Raw genomic sequence first — 16,119 nt, forward strand, 5'->3', positions numbered from 1 at the left:
AGTGTGGTGGAAGAGCAATGCACAGTGACTCAACATCAACCTTGGGTCTCCATCTACACATGCAAAAGTACATGTGTGCAAACACACACACACACACATATGAATGTCTGGTGGGTGGGGTCACTTTCTTGCTATTTTATTTTATTCCAGATTCTCTTAAGGCCTCCTTTTCATATGTTCAAGATGCTTTCAGGACGGAAACACTGATAATGGGGAAGATGGGACTTCAGTAACAGCGTGGTCTATACTTGGTGTGTACAAGAAGTCAAGACCAACAGTTCTCTGGCAGACCTGTCACCTCCCTGTACCTGGACCCAGTACCTCACTTCATATAACCAGTGGATGAAGTCACTTTACTGCTTCTAAGTGCCATCAAGGCTTTGGAAAGGCTATACCTCACATACACATGAACTTTGCTTACGCTAGGTCTCATAGAAGAGGGGAATGAGGCACAGTGACGATCAAGCTGCCCTGTTCTGTGTGGTTTTGTTACCCCAACAGAGCCACCTGTGAAGGTGGAATACTCTCCCACGTAATCCAAGGCCTCTATCTGCACAGAGGCTCCCCATACAGAGAACGTGCCCACTCACATCCTCAGGGGGATGAGGGCAGAGGTGAGCAGCGAAGATGTCAAGGAACTCAGCGGGGAGGCACTGGGTGTGCAGTGAGACAACAGAGAGGAGCTTTGAGAGTGGAGTGCACACCTCAGGAAGGTGTTAGCTGAGCAGGACGGGGAGGCAGAGTGAACCAGGCAGGGGAGACAGCGTGTGCAAAGGTCCTGGGCAAGCAGGACAGGCAGGCATTTTGCCATAACTTGTTGGTGGTTTATTCTCAGATCTGATCTTCATGTTGGGCTGAATGCTTCCTGAGAGCCAAGGACACATCTCAGTTCATCAGTCTAGGCTTCCAGCACCTAGAAACCGGACACACTTGTATAATAGTGAATGGGTCAAAATGTCTAGAAAAAACAGCCACCTACTAGGAGCTCTTGGGAGCCCTGCTCCATCCATCACTGCTTCTTACATATTCGTTCATTCATTCGTTCATTCATTCATTCGTTCATTCATTCGTTCGTTCATTTGTTTGGTGTGTGTGCATGCATGTGTGCATGTTCGTGTAACTGCGTGCGTGTGGCAACCAGAAGACAGCCCCTAAAAGTCAGTTCTCTTCTGCCACGTGGGTTCCAGGGAATGAACTCAGGTTAGCCAATTCGAAGGTCCACCTGCTGCTTCTTCATGTTGATGACTTCTTCCCTTTCATTGGAACTCTGGGTCCCTTTCTATAAACCACAAGCGTGAGATCAGTGGGCCAAGAAGCCATTTCCGAACAAACTCTCTGTTAGAACTTCAAGGCCCAGCAGTACAGGAAGCAGTCGGTGCCCGTGTGCTCTGGGTTTAGCATGTGCCCAGTCCCCATCTCTCTCTGCTGCTGGGAATTGAACCCAGGATCTTGAACACACTAAGCACATGCTCTACCACTGAGCTCCACGCCAGTGCCCACAAAACCCTTAATGACACTAACTCTAACACCCATTAATACACTCAACACCAGGCCCGGCATGTACTCTCAACTGACCCAACTGAGTGGCAAAGAGGATGGCAATGGGTGGCCAAGGGGAGTCTTCTTAGGGTGGAGCTCCACCCTCTGTATCTCCCTCTTCCTAAGTGAAGCAAACGGCTTGTTCGGGTGCAGGAAGGACTGCTCCAAGGCGGGGAAAGTGCCCTGTGCACCCCCACATTGCACCGCTCGCTTTCACAGACCCTCTTGTTACATATGTTACTAATCATTGCAGAGGCAGTATCTGCATTTACACAGCCGGGCCCCGGGTCTAGCTAGTTTGGAGTCAAGCTAACAAATTTGTAGCTATTAAGAAACACAAATCACCCTGGTAGGCTTTAAATTCTGTAATCGCAAGGGCTTCCCTGTTAAGACCAAGGCTACAAACCCGGAGCAATTAGAGTCTAACTGTGTGAGTGGGGAGATAAGCAGAGATACAGGCCCCAGCCTCTACCTCGAGATCCTAGGTTAGAAAGAATTGCATTAGAAGACCACCACAGGGCTATTTTATCTATCATCGTCTAGTTTGCAAAATTAGGGAGAAAAATAAACAATTCTTCGTGTGTCTTCCAAAGAGACAGTTGAATCTTAGAGTCCTGATTTTTACTACTGATTTCCCTGCTCGGTTACTAATGACAGCTAATTATGGGGTAATCATGAAAGGCTGGGCATGGGAGAACTGCTGGACTGTGGGGGATAGTCAGACACTTGTCTTGAGAATGCTCCTAGTGGGGGTGGGGTAGCTGAGGGGACCCCACCCTGTGCGTTTATCCTGGTGAAGTCCTCACACTCTGTAGCTGAGACTAGCAAGCTCTGAGACATGACGCTATAAGGCATCCGCTAAAACCGGAAAGGCTGCCACAATCAAAGCTAACAAGGGCTATCTTCTGGCCTGAACTTTGCTCTTCTGGAAGGAGCAGCCACCTGGGCAGGGCTCGCTTTTCCCAGCTGAACGTGCAGCCGAGTGACTGGGAGAGGTACCTTAGGCAGACTTTGAACTCAGCACCTCTAAGGCAGGGCACAGGAACAATAAGATTCCTGCCCTGGTCCCGTTTTTAATAGTGTCCACTAAACAGGCTGCCCTTTTGAACTGTATTTGCACTGAACTTCTGCTCTCTGTAACCAAGGGAAGGCCACTCCCAAACCTACTTAGGCCAGACTTCTGGGCTTCCCTTGCAGTGCTTGGGCCCAGTGTTCAGCCACAACAGTCCCCTGACATTAGGTGTACAGAAGGAGTGGAGTGGACCTGGTCTGGGTTCATCTGCCACACTTGGAGCATGGCTTCCCCTAAAATATGCCCCCAGGACTTAGCACAACTGACTCCATAATAGAAGTTCCTACCATTCAGGCCGTGGAACCTGGCATGTAGACAGTACCACCGGCCAAAACAAAAACAAAGACCTAATCCATCAAAGTCTGTAGCTCTAGGAAAGTCCCTAAATCTACTAACCTTGCTTTTGTGCTTCTGGCTAGCTGTTCATGGTAAGGTGTGTCAATCAGGATATGGTTTTGGTGCTTAAAAGCTCAACCTGAGAATGGCTCAGGATTGCACTGGGGTCCTGAACACCCGGTGTAGTCAGCAGTCAGTGAATAAAGACTTTCTACTGGCTTAAACCTATGTCTCATTCTGGTAGAGCCTCACAATATCCCAGCTGGCCACCTTGGAGCACGCTGGTGATACAAAAAAAGCTTAGGAGGGTACAGTCACCCTGTCCCTATCTTAACTACAGATCCTTTTAAGTGGGAAACGGGGCGTGAGGCCCAGGACAAGGACTATGGAGAGATACGTAGATCACAAGCAACAGGACACAGGGGATCCCTGGGTTCTCCCTAGCTTAGGTCAGGAAGAAGACAAGCCACAACCACAAAAGAACACAAGACAGTCGAGAGTCTGTGCATCACTGCAGATGGTCGGGGCTGGAAAGGGAGCTTGCGTTTTACCCGCAGCCTTCCTCCCGGGTCTCTCCCCCTCTTGGCTGTGTTGCTTGTGGTGGTCCAGGCTGACATGTTCAGGAGAGCAATCTCCGGAGAAAGGGATGGGGTAGTGGCAGAAGTCTCCTTCAGAATATTCCAACTGAAGCTGTAGAATAGAGGGTTCTTCCTAATTAAAACCCTGCCTCCAGAAGGAAGAGGAAAGGTTAAAGTTCACAAGGCTAGCAAAAGAAAAACTTGGAAAATTCTGGAAATCCCTTCCCTGGCTTTATAAAAGAAATAAATAACCTGTGGGGAAGAAGCCTCTGGCCAGGCCAGCTGCAGAAGGAAGACACCTCGTACACTCTGAGCTGCTGCAGCTGTGCAGAGAACGTCACGGCTGCAGTTTCAATGAGCTGTGGTTGTCACCTGTGCTGGGGTGGATTTTCTGGTTATGCAGCTGCTTTTCAGTCCTCCGTGGTCCTACACATAACCTCTCACCCATACTCCAGTTAGCAGACCCACTAAACTCGTTCTTTGACCAAGGTGGTCTTTGGTGCAATCATTTCATTGGACTGTTGTGGGCGCCCCTGCTGGGCTGAGTTGACCTGTGTGTTGCATCTTCCTAAAGTCTGTCACACAACAAAATGCTGGGATGGGGTCTCCTGGTACTGGCCTGGGTCCTTAGTTCGTCCTCGTGGCTGATTGGCTGGGCCTGGGTCATGTGCTCAGCTCTGGGTTCGAGGATTGCTTAAGCCTCCTGCAGTAGGGAAAACTGGGTGAAGAGTATGGAGGATGGGGGAAGTGGAAAGGCCTTTTTCTTGCCAGCACTGCCATTGGAAAAGACCCAGGAAGCCTCAAACGCCTGGGAAAGATGAGCGGTGGAGCTGCGTGCGTGGGAGTTTTCCTACACAACTCCTCGGGCGTGCTTGGGCTTTTTCTTCTCTACAGAATAAAACATGTCATAGCTAATGGTGTTTGCTAGATATGGTTTCAGTAAAGAAATATGCAAAAGACCCACTTTGTGGGCCATTAAGTGAAAGCCATCTGAGGGAACACGCGTTCTCAGTCATGCATTACCCCTTTAATAAGAAGAGGCTCACGGGAAGGTTGCCCAAGTTAACGAGTGGTAGACTAAAATAGGAAGCTCAGAATGTGTGGTGTGTGTGTGTGTGTGTGTGTGTGTGTGTGTGTGTGTGTGTGTGAGCATGTCACGTGGGTGGATAAAAGGCAGGTTATTTAATAGATGGTATTAGATTACCTAACCAAGACAAGGCTCCTGCCTAACTACCTTACAGAAAAGTGACCTCCAATGAATTTGAGCGAAAGGAGGTGAAACAGCAGAGAGACGCTATCAGAAGAAACAGGGTGATGCCTCTGTGCTTCACAGAAATTCTTTTTTAAAAAATTTTTTTCTGAAGCACAAGCTGGAAGGCAAGAGGACAAGTACTGAATCAATGTGGCACCTCACAAGGAAAGCGTTTTTAAGATGTAGTACCAGGGGCCAGAGATGGCTCAGTGGTTAAGATCTTGGCTGCTCTTGCAGAGGACCTGGGTTCAGTTTTCAGCACCCGCTTGCAGGCTTACAACTGTCTGGAACTCCAGTTCTAAGAAATGCAATGTTCCTCTCTGGCCGTCACGGACACGGCACACATATGGCGTACATACACACAAGCCAACAAATGCTCACGCTACGACGAGGTATCATGTCCCATCCCATTTGTTAGAATAACCACAACTTGAACAAAACAAAACAAACAACAAACAGAACAAAACTCACAGGTTGGTGAAGAAGTGGAGAGAAGAGAACTCTCGAAAAATGTTGGTAGAATTGCATTCATGCAGCCGCCATGGAAAACCATGACTACCTTGTGACTCAGCCATGTCCTCCATCCAGATGGATCAAAATCAGTGCACCAGGGTGAGTGTACTCCTGATCCTACTGGGAGATTCTTCACAACAGCCCAGGGAAGCGACTCATTTTCACGTCATCATTGGCTAAGTACACTGTGGTATGCATGCCCACACAACAGAATATCACTTAACCTTAAAATGAAAAGCCTGACATTTGCACTAATTTTGGAAAACATCATGTTAGATTAAATAATCCAGGCACAAAGAGACAAGCACCATGTAAATTCACTGACATGGGGATCTAAGGAAATCAATCACATACACACAGAGCATAGAACTGGCTGGGGGAGGGGGGTGGAGAGGAATGAGGGAGGACATTGGTCATAGGTACAAAGTGCCAAGTCATGCAGGATGAGTCAGCTCTGGAACTGGGAAGCCATTGCAGAGAGTTTTAATTGTCTGTGTTATAATGTATATTCCAGTTACATGTGTTATCAATATTACAAGGCGCATTCCATTTCCAGTGAAAAGTGATGGGGTCAGCATGTAGCCATGGCCCTTCCAGACAGTTTGTCAGTCTTCTACTTTCTCCTCCTTCTAGCTGTCTGTTTAAAATTAATTTTTAAATTGTATGTGTGTGTGTGTGTATGTATATATGTGTGCAGTACCCTCTGAGACCAGAAAAGGGTGTCCTCTACATTGGAGCTGAGGTTATCAGGGGTTGCGAGTTGCCTCATGGGTACAGTGAATTGAACTTGTCCTCTGCAAGAGCAGCCAAGATCTTAACCACTGAGCCATCTCTGGCCCCTGGTACTACATCTTAAAAACACTTTCCTTGTGAGGTGCCACATTGATTCAGTACTTGTCCTCTTGCCTTTCAGCTTGTGCTTTGGAAAACAATTCTTTTTAAAGAATCTCTGTGGAGCACAAAGACATCACCCTGTTTCTTCTGTTAGCATCTCAAATTCATTGGAGGTCAGTGTGTGTGTGTGAGTGTGTGTGTGTGTAAATGGTTGAAGCCAGTGTCTGTCACATGCTAGGCAAGGCAAGTGCTCTACCTCTGAACTATGCTCCAAGACCTTCTACTATTATTTTTAAACAAGAGCTCTAAGTTGCCCAGGCTGGCTTTGAACTCACTCTGTAGCTCAGGAAGCCCTTGAACTTGCAGTCCTTTTGGCTCAGTATCCCAACCAGCTGGGCTCAAAAGCTTGCATTCATGTAGTGTAGTCTCACTTACTTCTGTTTATTGTTGGTGTTTTTGATAAAAGAACCAAAAAGTAAAAAATGTGCCAAGAGCAAAGCGAAGGCGCTTTCCCGTTATGCTTCCGTCTAATGGTTTTGTGACTTCAGATTTAACGTTCGAGTTTTTGATCCATTTTGAACTTATTTTTGTGAGGCAAGGGTCCAGTTTCATTCTTCTCTGTGGATATCAAGCTTTGTCAATATCATTTTTTGTTTGGTTTTGAGACAAGGTTTCTCTATATAACAGTCCTGGCTATCCTGGAACTCGCTCTGAAGACCAGACTGTCAACATCCCTTCTTAAAGAGACTGTCCTGTAGTCCTGGGTGCTCTCTCCTCTGTTCCTTTGGTCTGAGGGTCTATTTCAATGCCATCGCTGTACTGAATACTTACTGGAGCTTTTATTAGAGGGTGGGGGAAGGCACAAGTGCAGGGGTGCATTTTGAGTTCAGAGGACAGCTATGTTGGATCAGTTCTCACCTTCCCCTGTATGTGGGTTCCAGATATTGAACTCAGGTCTCCAGGCTTTGGTAGGAAGTGCCTTTAGCCACTGAACCATCTCACCAGTCCCCACCCTGAAAATCTTGAAATGATGAAATAGAGTTCTTTCAATTTTATTTTACTTACAATTGCTTTGGCTTTTCATGGTATATTATTTCCATATAAATGTTAGGACTCCTTTATTTCTACAAAGAATGTCTTTGGGGTTTCAGTACAGATTACGTTGACTTGTGAACCCCTTTGGGGCTTATGGGAATTTTAACAATATTAAGTCCAATCCAACATCCACACGCCATCTCCCCATTTAGCTGTGCCCTTGGCTATTGCCTTTATCGAAATTTTCTAATTTTTATTTGTGCAAGATTTCCACCTCTTTAGTCAAATTTATTCCTAAGAATTTCATTCTTTTGTTGCACTTGTAAATGGGGCTATACTATTTTCTTAATTTCCTTTCCGGAAAGTTCACTGCCTGTATAAAGGAATGGTGCTTTTTCTTTTGTATATTGACTTGTAGCGTGCGACTTTATTGTATTTCTTAATCATAGCAATTTTGGTTAAGCCTCTGTGTGTGTGTGCAAGTGCTCGTTGCGTGTGCGTGTATTATACAAATCATGCTATCTGCAAATGTCCTGGTTCCATATCTGTTGCTGTGCAAATACTCTGACAATAAAGCGGCTTGGGGAGAAATGGTTTATTTGGTTTACAGTTCCAGGTCACAGGATACTTGCCATATTGCAGTGAAGTTCAGGCAAGGATGTAAAGCTAAAGCAGAGAAAATAAGACCCGGGCAGTGATGGCACACACTTTCAATCCAGCACTCAGGAAGCAGATGTAGGTGAATCTCTACGAGTTCAAGAATAGTTTTGTCTATACAGCAAGTTCCAGGACAGCCAGGACACTAAGAGACCCTGTCTTTAAAAAGTTAAGTTAAACCGGGCGGTGGTGGCGCACGCCTTTAATCCCAGCACTCGGGAGGCAGAGGCAGGCGGATCTCTGTGAGTTCGAGACCAGCCTGGTCTACAAGAGCTAGTTCCAGGACAGGCTCCAAAGCCACAGAGAAACACTGTCTTGAAAAACCAAAAAAAAAAAAAAAAAAATTAAAAAGTTAAGTTAAATTTAAAAGGTGAAGAAAATAAATGCATGGATCCTTGCTTTCTTGCTCTCAGTTAGCTTTCGCCTTTCTTTTACTGTTTATTTATCCTGCCTCCAGAATGACACTGCCCAGAGTGCGCTGGGTCTACATCCATCAACAGTCAAGATAACCCCCCACAGACATGACTACAGGCCAACCTGACCTAGAAAATCCCTCACCAAGACTCTTCCCAGGTGATTCTGCATTGGTCATTTTGGTGGAGCTAAACAGCACAAGTACCACAGAGATGAATACGTCGTAAAGAGTACCTGCGGCTCTTGCATAGGACCGAGGCTCAGTTCCCAGCAGCAAGTTACTCAAAGCCATCTGCAACTCCAGTCCCCCCCCGGGGGGGTCTTCTGCAGGTACCAGGCATGCACAGGGTGCAAGAACATACATGCAAGCAAAACACCCATACACACAAAATAAAAAGTCATTATTATTTTTTAAAATTTTGATGTTTTGAGGCAGAGTCTCTGGCTGTCCTGGAACGGAATATATAGTTTTCAAGGAAACATTGGCCTCTACTTCTCTTTCCCGTGGGGTTCTCTGATTGGGCTATCAGTGTGGGTTTGGCTTATAAAGTGAGTTTGGAAGTACTTGCACTGTTAGTTTGAAAAAAAAATTCAAGAAGAATTGATTGCTAATCTCTGATTTTTTGAATAAAATTCACCCAGGAGACCTTCTGGTTCATGGTAAAGCAATGATGTCAAACACATCTGGCCCACTAATAGGGTTGTTTGGGGACTGGAGATGTCCCAGTGGGCAAGTATTCTTCTTCTACAAGCTTTATGGCCTGAATTTGGATTCCCCAACATCCACATAAAAAGCCAGGTATGGTTGAAGTGATTGTAATTCTACTCCTGCAAGGTGAAAATGAATCCAGAAGCCCCTCAGTGTGTGTGTGTCTCTGTGTGCATCTGTGTGTATGTGTTGTGTGTATCTCTGTGTGTGTGTGTCTTTGTGTGTCTGTGTGTGTGATTCCCTGGCTAGCTAGCTTAGCCCAAATAGCAAGTTCCAATTCAATAACAAACACTGTCTCGTGAGAGCACAGTGGAAAACAAGAGTAGACAACATCTCACATTGTGCTGCGGCTTCCACATGTGCACAACGCACACATACACAAACAACACACGCACAGACACACATAGAGACACACACAACACAGACACACACAACAGGCTCAACCTGGACTAAGGAGGATTGCCACTGGTTATATAAAAGTCAGCATTCCTCAGAAACTTGGAAAGCCCTTTCCCCTCTACCAAATGGAGCTATTTCTCTTATCTTTGGCAGAAGGGAGAAATGCCTACCCCTGGTGCCTATTAGCATACCAAAGCATATGCTGGCCTCCAGGCTCCCTCAGCTTCACAAATATCTCTTACGCTTTCCAAAGTCCTTGCTAGCCTGAAGGAACATGACCCTATTCCTGGCTTCTTCAGGAGTCCCAAGCCTGATTATGACATAAACAAACAAATTTTTTAAAAAAAGCAACCAGCAAGAGGGTATAATGGGCCATGTGCAGAATAATCCCCCCAAGGCCCTTGGAAACAAAGATCTTGGTGATGTAGCCACACTGGGCTTGCACATTTTCCCAACTCCTCAGGCTGTGAACAAAACCAGGCAGCCTCCTCCCCTCCCCTAGACTCCCTCCAGCTCATAGGCTTCCCTTCCCACAGCAACTCGGTCTCCTTATAACCTTGCTATTTCAGCCAAGCCTACTAGTGCATTCTCTCTCTCTCTCTCTCTCTCTCTCTCTCTCTCTCTCTCTCTCTCTCTCTCTCTCTCTCTTACAATAAAATTGTAGCATACATAGAACAGTCACGTCATCAGTTTAGGCAGATACAACCTAGAATCCCCTGGGAAGAGAGCCTTAGTGAGAGGTCCTCTGTACGTGGTTGGCCTTGTGGGCAAGTGGGGTTAGCTTGACCGCTAATTGATGTGGGAAGAGCCAGGCAACTGTGGGTGGCACCGTTCCCTAGGCACAGGGTTAGGAATGATGAAAACAATAAGCTGAACACGGCTAGAGAGCATGCAGCACGCAGTCCCTTCTTTCTGCTCACGTCTTTGGATGTGCTAGGACCAGCTGCTTCAAGCCCCTGCTGCTGTGGCTTCACTTCAGTGTGAACCATAACTAGAACTGGGAGCTAAAACAAACCCTCAGTTTCTTGCCTAGTTGTTGCGTCCTCCTATTTCATCACAGCAACAGAAACGAAACTAAAACAATTCTTAAACTCCGTTTTTCAGGTTCTAAGGATGGTTACTTTGTTTTCTGTTGAGCTAATGAGAATCAAAGTCCAGGTCTCAACTCAGCACTTTCTGTCCCGACTGAATCTGACCCAGTGTTGCGGCTGGAATCTGAAGCTCCTCCCCGAAAGGCCAGAAGATTGGTGGTTCAGCTGCCAGATGACAAACTTTGGCGCGCAATGGGGCCTTCAGGGCTCTGACCTCAACAGTATTTGAATCTCTGATGGGCTCTTCAAGGGGTTTGTCATATTCCTGAGATATGCAACCATCAGGGTGGAGTCCTCTGTCCAGGTGACAGTCTTCTCCAGGGTGGCATCTTCAAACTCCCTGCTCGGGGATGGGACACTCAGAACATCCTTGTCCAGGCAGTGCTTTCTTTGCATGTGACAATACTCCCCTCTACTGGAGTTCATGGATTTTGCTACAAATTTGTATTAAAAGTCTAATCCGGGCTTTTAAGCATTCTTATATGTAACAATGTGGCAGAATGGTATTAGGGTTTTTTTGTTTTGTTTTATTTTTTGCTGTTTGTTTAACAGATGTATGTGTCCCATGTCATCTGCTAAATGCTGTTTGGCAATATCCAAACATGGCCACCATCTTCATGAGACCATCTGTGCCCACTCGCAAAGGATCATCACAACTGAGTTTACTGACCATTGACACTTCCTCATGGAAGAGGGGGCAGGGGACAGGAGAGTCATAGGACCCTCACCTGCGAATCCAGACATTCCTCCCAAACAGTTTTACTCAATTCTGCCATGACTGCATGTGACTTCAAGATCTCAAGGAGGGCCTAGAGTATATAAGCTGGGAAAGACTGGAGGATGGGGGCTCCATCTACACAGCCGTGGGTGAGCCATCATCCACGATGGGTGCAGACCTTCAGTGTGGCTGCTTTAAGGTTACCTACACTCCTGCCTGGAACTGCTCACCCGCTGTGTGTAAGTAAACCTAATGAGTTTATTATCTACCCCAGGTGAACTTTGGTGGGATCAAACTGCGGTTTGTAGGTTTGTCATGGAAGCTGGAGGAGACTAGCTGTTACCTGGTCTCCCCTAGGGTGAATATTCTCACAACAATAGGACAATTGACACACACACATTTCCTTAACCTCAGTTACCGGTGTCACAAAGGACAACCAGTCTTTCCCATCGCTCTCCACCTTATATATATGGCTCTCATGCAGTGCTCTCACGTGAGCCCAGAGCTCACCGATACAGCTGGTTAGCCAGCTTACTTGCTCTGGAGGCCTGCCCTTTTCTGATGAGAAACAGAGAAGGACTGGATGGGGGGTGGGGGTTTACAGTGGTGGAAAGGGCTGGGAGGAGAGGAGGGAGGAAAAACTGTGGGTGCGATGTAAAAACAAAACAAAACACATACACACGTGCATATATACGTACATACAAACATACATAGCACTTGCTGCTTTGGTAGAGGACCTAAGTTCAACCACCTGTAACTCTAGCTCCAGAGGATCTGACACCTTCTCCTGGCCTCTGGGGTCACTACAGCAACGCCAGCTGGTGCTGGGAGCCGATTTGAATAGCTGCCATTACAAGATGGCATTTGGCCCCAGCCTCGCTTGATAGATAACTCCATATTAGGGTTGCAGTTCTTCCACCGGAAAACAGGGTGAGTTGTTGTGATCTAGCTGCCCACACTTCCCCTGACCGGCAGGGGAACATCCTGGTCTGTAATTGACAAGGATGCTCCCCTGCTTTCTTTCCTGCCGGTGGGTCTCCAGAAAAGTAGTTAAAGTATCAAAGTATCAAAAGTTGCTAGGCAGACTCCCTATATAAGCAGCTATAGTTCAGAGCTCCGGGCCCCTTGCTTTCTGCTCTCCCTACAACTAAGAGGCTCCAATAAAGCGTGATTTGAGAAGAATCCTCGTCTGGTGGCTGTTCCTTCCTGCTGGTCAGGGAGCTCTCCGCAAGCTGGTTTAAGGTTTTTCTCAATAACATAGCCATTGTTGCACACTAAGTACCTGTTGGGAGCAGTGAACCCCCAGGTCCTGAATTTTTTGTAAACAAATTGTTTTCCTCAGCTCTGAGACAGCCTGCAGCTGCTCTGTGCATGAGACCCTCAGGAGTTCCTGATGGCAGGGGAGTGATTTCTGGTGGGTTTGGCTATGAAGTGGCTATCCCTATATAAGCTGCACCTGAACACAATAAAGGGGCATTCTTGGGACATTCCTGTTTCAAGCATTCTGGATTCAAGGATGACCCATGTCTCTGTCTGTGTGTGTGTCTGTGTTTCAATCTCCAGCCCCTTGCCCGGTTCACGAACTGTATGGTAGCACATAGAACACAGACGGGCATGGTGCGCTACAAGTACCCACATTTCTGGGCCTCTTTCTTGGCTTTCAAATAGATCCTATAGCTATCTGCTCACAGTTTTAATTACTGTACCCTCATCATTTTGTTTTGCTTTATTCCCAGAGCCTCGGACATGCTGGGCAGGTGCTTTACCACTAAGCTACAACCCCCACCTTCTTTTGATTTATTATTATTTGGAGACAGGGCCTTACTAAATTGCCCAGACTGGTGTTGACCTCTTTCTATAGCTCAAGCAGGACTTGAACCAGTGATCCTCATGGTTCAGCCACTCCAATAGCTTGGATCACAGGCCTGCACCACCAGGTCTGACTGACTATCAGTCTGTTGAAGATCCTCTCCCAGCTTCTTCCTGAAGGCATCATCATTGGTACCCAGCTGGGGAATAAGAAAATATTTCCCGGGGGCTGGAGAGATGGCTCAGCGGTTAAGAGCACTGGCTGCTCTTCCAGAGGTCTTGAGTTCAATTCCCAGCACCCACATGGTGGCTCACAACCATCTATAATGAGATCTGGTGCCCTCTTCTGGCCTGCAAGCACACATGGAAGGAATGTTGTATACATAATAAATAAACAAAAACAAAAAAAAAGAAAATATTTCCCTATGCCCTCTAGGAAGAAAACTCTCGAAGCCTCACTTCTTAGAGTAGAATGAAAAGAGATCTTTAAAGTCACAGGACCAAATGTAGGCTTTGCCTCTCACTCACGCTTTTGCCTTGGTAAGTCAACTGACCCCATCAGGGCCATCTTGTCCACAGGCTGATGTAGCAGATGTGAGAATTAGAGCATGCACTATTCCTGACGGTGGATATGGCGTCTGTTACATATCAGCTCTTCTGTTTCCCTCTGTACCGCAGCACAAACACAAACCCAAGCCTCACTGTATAAATCAATGCTCATTTCAGCATGGAAGGCCCCGAGTGGAAGACGCACAGGTTGGAGGGAGGCAGACCTGTGTTTGTCCTCCTAATACACCCTCCCCAGTCTCAGAGCAGCCTATGGGTTCTCACGGCCACCTACCAGCGGGGAACATTCAGTAAAGTCCTTCCCAGTATCTCCCTGGGCTTCTGTTCTACCGCCATCACGTGGGAATGACAGTTCCGTGTGTGGTTATTGCAACGTTAAATGTGCAAGAACTGCAGAGGGCATGCATCTGGCACACGCGGAGTGGTTCGTGTGTGTAAGTACAGAAAGTGCTCAATTGCTTTGTACATCTGCCTCTTCAGGTCCGCAGAAGTTACTAACTATTGTGACTACAGAAGAGAAGGGCCCACCCTCTAGCACCCACGGATCTTTTAGGGCTCCTGTCCCCGTGAGACCCACAGATCCTTCTGTATCCACCTCCCCGGGTCTAAGCCTCATCTTTGGAGCCCACTTGTACACCTCACAGTCCCTTCCCTGGATTTGTTCCCCTCCCTGTATTAAAATCTTTTTTCAAAACTGACAGTCAAATTCTCTATGCTTAGGAGGCACCGTGATGCAAGGAGAGGCAGAAGATGGGCAGGATACAGTGGGAGCTTAGAAGCCAGCTCTGTGTGTTAGACTACAGTGTCTGGTTGTTGGGCCAGTGTGCACCAATGGACAAGTCAGAAAATCACCCTCAGTGGGTGGAGCAGAGAGTGGGCTCCAGGGAGCGAACCTGGGTGCAAAGACGGGCTGCAGTGAGATGGGACAGGAACCACAGGAGCAGCGGACCAGAAAGAAATAGAAACCAGTGCCATTTGGATACTGTAGCAGAAGGCAGGACAGGAGTTGTGAGTCATGTACCTGAGCAAGAAGAATAGACCAGATAGCTCTTTGTTCCTTTTCCATAGTGCCTGCTCTCGACATAAATGTCTTCTCTGAGAGGCCTGTCCTGGCTATCCGATCCACAAGGGCAAACTCTTCCCAAACAGCAGGTCCTTGTGTGCACAGGCCAGCCTCAGGTGCTATGAGGCCAAAGGCAGATACAGGCAGAGGAAGAATCAGAGAGCACAGTTTATTGGCAGACTTACCAATAAATGTATTAGTTTTGGGAGACAGCAAAACCAACTGGATCCCACCATATGAGTCAGAAAGAGAGTCACATATACGGGTTAGGGTGAAGTGACTGGACCCTGACTGGGATGTACGTGACTCATCTTAAGTCCTTATCAAAGAGCACAGATTGGAGCCTGGATCTGCTTGGAAGGCCCCATGCATCCGTCATTCTCAGGATTTGGTCTACCTACAGTCTGAGGCAAGACCACACAACAAAAAATGGACTGTGGATTCTCCAGGACAGACATGACAGTCCAGATTAGAGATGACTGTGGTTGTATCAAGCAGAATCCATACATACAGAGCCTACGCCTGCCTCCTGCCTCCGTTTTTGCAGTTATTTTAATGTGTCTCTCCCTCAGTCTGTAACCTGAACGAGAACAGGAGCAGGATCGTTTTAAACGAAAGCCCACCACGGGGCCTAGAACACAACAGACAAGCGAAAATGAAATGAATAAAAATGGAGGCTGGTAGGGAGAAGACTTGTAGGCTATCCATTTGCAGCATGGCCTGAAGCTTTTCAGGGTGCAATAGGAAGCATGGGCTGGGTCTCTGGCAGGTAGTCCTCTCCGGGTAGAACCCTTGGCAAGAGGCAGAAGGTACCTAGGCAGGGTCAAACAGAATGTCTTGCAGAGAATTACCCAGAGTGCTTCGTGTACACACTTGAGCGGGTGCATGGGCATACACGTGTGGTTGTGGAAGCCAGAGGATGCTTTGGGTGTTCAGCGCCAGTCACCTCATTTTTTTTTTTTTTTTGCTTTTGTTTGGCTTTGGAGATAGGGTCACTGGCTGGCCCGGATTCACCATGTAAGATGGACTGGCAAGCCAGCCAGCTCCAGGGATCCTCCTGTCTCCACCTCTCCCCAACGCTGTGCTTACAATCGTTTCCCCACGCATTCTAGACGTGAACTCAAGTTCTCCAACGCTTTGCCATCTGAGCTATCCCCAGTCCTAGGGGTCCTCATTCAGCATGCAAACTCAGATCTCTCAGTTCCTTGCCCAGGCACCAGAGTGCCCAGCACGGTCCCTAGAGGAGCTGAAACGGAGAGCACTCAGATCGAGAGAAGCGCGTACGTAAAGAGGCAAGGGGCTGAGAGGGTGACTCTGGGGACAAGTGTCAGGCTGCAGGCCAAGCGGGCGAGTCAGGTGCCCTGAGGCTACTTGTCCGCCCCCCCCCCCCCCCCACCTCCCTCGGGACCTTTAGCTGCACTTGGCTTCCAGCCGGAGGGAACTCCTTCGCCCCGCCGCACAGCTTTGCCTCCCGATTGGCCCATGTGTAATCCATCGTCCCACTTTGACCAATAAGACCGGCGAGGTACAGGA

General features: G+C 47.4%; 1 long non-coding RNA gene across 1 annotated transcript; it reads right to left on the bottom strand.

Moving 5' to 3' along the window:
* Window positions 1-409: 409 nt before the first annotated feature.
* LOC142852525 (uncharacterized) lies at window positions 410-16,106 on the bottom strand. Its single transcript, XR_012910969.1, has 3 exons — window positions 15,983-16,106; window positions 3,499-3,670; window positions 410-913 (listed from the first exon to the last, which is right to left on the bottom strand). It is a non-coding gene; the product is annotated as an uncharacterized LOC142852525 (long non-coding RNA).
* Between the last annotated feature and the right edge of the window lie 13 nt (window positions 16,107-16,119).

The sequence above is a fragment of the Microtus pennsylvanicus genome, chromosome 6 (genome assembly GCF_037038515.1).
Source record: "Microtus pennsylvanicus isolate mMicPen1 chromosome 6, mMicPen1.hap1, whole genome shotgun sequence".
NCBI classification, from domain to species: Eukaryota; Metazoa; Chordata; class Mammalia; order Rodentia; family Cricetidae; genus Microtus; species Microtus pennsylvanicus.